Source organism: Athene cunicularia (assembly GCF_003259725.1).
Source record: "Athene cunicularia isolate RWA chromosome 7 unlocalized genomic scaffold, athCun1 chr7_part1, whole genome shotgun sequence".
NCBI lineage: Eukaryota > Metazoa > Chordata > Aves > Strigiformes > Strigidae > Athene > Athene cunicularia.
The window spans coordinates 33,256,482-33,261,100 of NW_020799107.1; the positions used below are offsets into that span (position 1 = coordinate 33,256,482).

Genomic DNA, 4,619 nt, shown 5'->3' on the forward strand with positions numbered 1-4,619 from the left:
GGGTATTAAACCAGGTAGAAATTACAGGGGAAAAAAAAAAAAAAAAAAAAAAAAAAAAAAAAAAAAAACAACAAAAACCAAAACCAAACAAACAGAAAATAGAGTGGAGGAGAATGGCAGCTTAATATCAGTGCAGTCGAGAATACAAGAATATGTGTTAGATACTGATTGCAAAAGACATAAACTATCAAACTGTTCTACACAGCCAGGGTAAAGACTGCAGAATTAAACTTTAATGCTAAGCTGCTTAAGATGAACGCTGTGACTCCAGACTGTGTACATTAGAAAGGTTGACAGAGACTAATTTCTAAAGGAGAAAATGTTTTAAAAATTAAGCACAGGCATCAATAAATCAGTCAAGCTTAAAATAAAAATAGGGGTTTGGACATATTCTGGCATCTGAATATAATGTAGCTGTAAGAATAAAGGTTTTAGAAACTGTGTGCTAAAGTAGTCGACTGTTTCTTACGTTTAATGTCTTTATGCTGGAGATTGTGTTTAAAGAATTGTAAGCATTGGTAATAGTTCATGGATTTGTACCAAACTTCCTATGGTACTAACACTGCAATAATAATTTCTCTTAGAATATATATACCAGTGCAAGATCTTCTGAGTGCTTTACCAGCATTATCCAATGACAGGCACAATAGCCCTCTGGGGTAAGAATTGTAGAGATGGAAAAGCTGAGGCATGGCAAGATTTCCTTAAAGTTAATTTGTGAATAAGTGGAAGGGTAAAGAATTAAGAGGACTTAGTTCCTCAAAATGACTAGTGATGGCCTCTGTACAATGCTTTTCAAAAGTGATTAAATTACTAAAATGCTTTCATTCAAAATGCAAATAACACCCCTAAACTCCAGCCTGCTCTGATGTCTTTGGCCTAAACTGCTTCTTGAGGGCTTGATCCTCAAAGAGGCTTCGTAATCTGGCCCCTTTCAGTGAGGTGCTCCCATCAGTAAGACTACACACGTACAAAGTTTAAGTACATGCATTAATGCCTCCATGGATTAAAGCCATACGGTTCAGCACCTTAAAAGAGTGAGCTGCAAATTTACGTTTTAATGTAATATACTGCTTAAGACAATTAATTTTTAATAGCAAAGGCATTACTTTTGACACACTCCCCCCAGCATAAAAATGAAGATCTCACTGGGCCGATCCTTTTGCTTATTGCCCATTCAATACTGCTCTGTTTTAGGCTGCTAGCTGGGTAATTCACAGGTATTTGGGGGCATCCTACAAACAAAAGCCACTTTACATCTTTTCTCCAGCTGTGCTGAACCCTGTCTCTGGGCTGGTGACGTTCCTGAAGGCTCCTGTTGTTGGGCAGTTGCACCCAAACTGATGCAATTGTTCACTCAAAGCCTCGATGTGAATGGTGGGGCTCTTCTCTTCACAGAGAACCACAGAAGAAGAGGAAAGGTGGGGCCATCAGTGACCAGATACCACAGCAGTTTCCTTTTTATCTCATTTATGGGCCTTGACTCCAGGTCACGCTTCATTTTCATAATGCAAACTATATATATTTATTTTTTAAAAACTATATATATTTATTTTTTAAAAGCATTGTCATGAACGTATCTGTTTTCATCAGTAAAATGTTTTTGTTGCTATTTTACAGTTAGCCCACCAATATTTCAACTCTTTAGGTCTATCAACATTTCTTAAACAATTATCAACACGGTATCTGAACAAGCATATGGATTCTAGCAAACAGCGAGAACCTCCTTGAAGGCCATCAGTTCTGTGCTTTAATTTTTAATTACAGCAAGCTGACATTATTTGTGATGCTTTATTTTAATTGTGGTTTTTATCATAAACAGTTGCATTCCATTATGCCTTTTGTTTTTCTTCTCTCTGGAAATAAAGCGGCAAAGAAGTGCGCCTTTCCGTCTGACTTGCAATTTAAGGAATGATTTTCTTATTTTTTTTTTTTTTTTTTTTTTTTTTTTTTTTTTTTTTTTTTTTTTTTTTCTTCCCAGAGCTTTTTATCCTGCTTTTGAGAAGACTGCACTTAAAAATTACAATACTCTTAGTCTTCCGACGCAAGATGTCCCAAGTACAACAGACTTGCCATACAAGATGACAGTAGCTGTCTTTAGCTCTCCATGGAGATAAAACTAAGATAAGACAGTCATTCTGCTTTTCAATCAAAGATGAAGAATGTGATTCAACAGTACATGAATTTGAACACTTCAGGGATGATTTAATTCACTGGCTCATCTAGAGGATGATCAGGTGTGTTGGAATTTACAAGTTTCTTGTTTAATATTCAGCAATCTTAATGTTCAGTAAACTCTAGTTTATTTTATGGTTATTAGCGTAGCTGCTTTTGCGGCTAGATCCCAAGTTCAGTGGGCTCCTTACTCATGTAGATGATATTTACAGTGATCCTTACAGTTATCACTAATATTTGATTTTGAAAAAAAATTATGTTTCTCTTTTGTTCAGGGATTCGTGCTGTTCTAAGGGGCTGTGTTTCCATGTTAAGTGCAAAGTGTTTGCTTTTGACTGAAAAGCAACATTTTTTTTTTCCCTGTTTTGTGGTAAATTCTTTGTACTCGAAAATAAGTTCCAAATCAAAGTGAGAAAACAAAATGCAAATGTTAAAGTGAAACAAAACAAGAATATTCAATCGGAGACTGTCAAAGAGTATTACTGCTGTATTTCAAAATGCATTGATAATATTCTTCCTAGTATTCTATTTTTATTTGTATTTCAATATTTTACTAAATTTGCCGCATGCGGAACGTGTTTGTTCTTTTATAGACCTCTGTACGAGTCTAATGCAGTCCTCTGCATTTTGCCTGTCGCAGTCTGGAGGAGCGTGATTAGCAGTAATATTCTGAAGGTGGAAACTCTTTTCCTGGGACCTTCACCTGGCACGTATGACCTGCCATATGGTCATGTGTCCAGATCATCACTGTGCTGTTCTTGGGCACAGTCAGGATTTCGGGAAATCAGTTTTTCAGTACAAAGAGCTCTCCCATGTTTGGTTTTGTTGTTTTTTTTTTTCCAGTGCAGGAATGCAAGAAGACAAAGTGACCAGCAGCTCTTACAGCAAGACTCCCAATTTTCCTGTCCATTACACACATTTATAGTAAGCTCTGAAGCACATCTGCTTGTGGAACTGAGGCTCTCTCTTGAATGATTCTCTGGGGCTTTCCCAGGCACAGTTCCTAATTAGGTTAGGTATAGTTATAGCGGTACCCACCTATAGTCACATATAAATTATTGGAAATGTTTCCAGGTTTCCATGCCTTAGTCGTGTCCTGCAAATGACAGGACATGGTTCAGACACTCAGCAGCTTTACTCCTCCTGACGTAGTTTCCATGAAGGGAAACCTGCACGCATAGTTTGGAACGGAGTAAAAGGGTATGCTGTTCTGTCGTTTAAATGATAAGGAAAGGCAGATCCTTGGGTATGCCAGGGCACAGTGGCACAATCAGCTTGGTAGTGACCTTTTGTTAGTTCTGGGTTCCACAAGGTGACTTTAAAGCTATTTGTACTCTGTAAAGGGGTGACATCTGCAGGGACTATCCTCTGAAAGCAGCACAGCGAGCTACGTCCTAGGTCAGGTCCAAAACAGAGGTTTATGCTACATTGGTATGTAAGGATAGAATGAAACCTAAAGGTTGGCCCTTATCTTCTTGGCTGTATCACCTGGCTGGTTCCTGGCATGTTAACCTTCTCAGGAATGATGCACTGCCAGACCTGAATCCAGCAAATGAGATGTTTCCCGGCATGTAGCGTTCTCGATAAAAGTCCCAACTATCACACAGCAGAAGCAGTTTTACAACATGTGCAGAATACTGAAGGTGTTCGGAAGAGGGCAGGTAGGAATATTTCAGATAAATTTTCAACATTTTCTTACGTATTTCTTCTCAGGTCTAAATCTTTCTGTGGGATCCGCACTAGGTAGCATAATTAGCTGGAGTCTGCAGCAGTAGCCACTTAAGCTACCAGGTTTCATAAGGACTGAATATTTCTGAGCCTCCTCAATCCATTTTTGCAAATGTGCAAAAAATGGGATTACTGGGAGGCTTTGTATGAGTCGCTTTAGCTGTAATTCTGGAAGAGTTTTTAGAGCTGCTAATCTAAGAGCTCATCTCTGGAGGCTGAGGACTCTTAAATCTATTTTACAGATTTAAATACCTCACCCTTAATATCCAGGGTCGGGGTTAGAAATGCCACTTACCCTTTCCATCCTCTCTCTGCTCTCTGAGAAGGATGATAAAATTACCAGGAGAGACAGATAAAGATGAGCAGAAGGACTAGGAAGAAGGAGAGAGGCATTTTTCCTTGCTCAGCCCAGCTTGCACTCTAACAGGTATTTACAGTCTCTGGCTCGTGGTGCTTGTACTCAACTGTGTCAATCTGCTTCTATCTGCAGGCTGACTGTAGCTAGGAGCAAGATAATTTATCTTTCTTGCTCTTACCCTTGTCTGTGTCCCCACACATTAAGGATGTTTCTCAGGCAGCACAAATATGTGTGAAATCTCTTGATTGCCTTTGCCCCGTGTGAAAAGGCATTGTATGTTCTGTCCTTGACCAGCTATTGTTATGCTTTTATAGCTGGCTGATGAATTCTCAAAGCACAGGCACAAATTCTGACTGTA

General features: G+C 38.8%; 1 long non-coding RNA gene across 1 annotated transcript in view; it reads left to right on the plus strand.

The window, feature by feature from the left end:
* Positions 1–4,238: 4,238 nt before the first annotated feature.
* LOC113482244 overlaps positions 4,239–4,619 on the plus strand; it is a 28,118-nt gene continuing 27,737 nt past the window's right edge. Inside the window, exon 1 of the long non-coding RNA XR_003398802.1 lies at positions 4,239–4,330. This is a non-coding gene — a long non-coding RNA (uncharacterized LOC113482244). The remainder of the gene's footprint in view (positions 4,331–4,619) is intronic.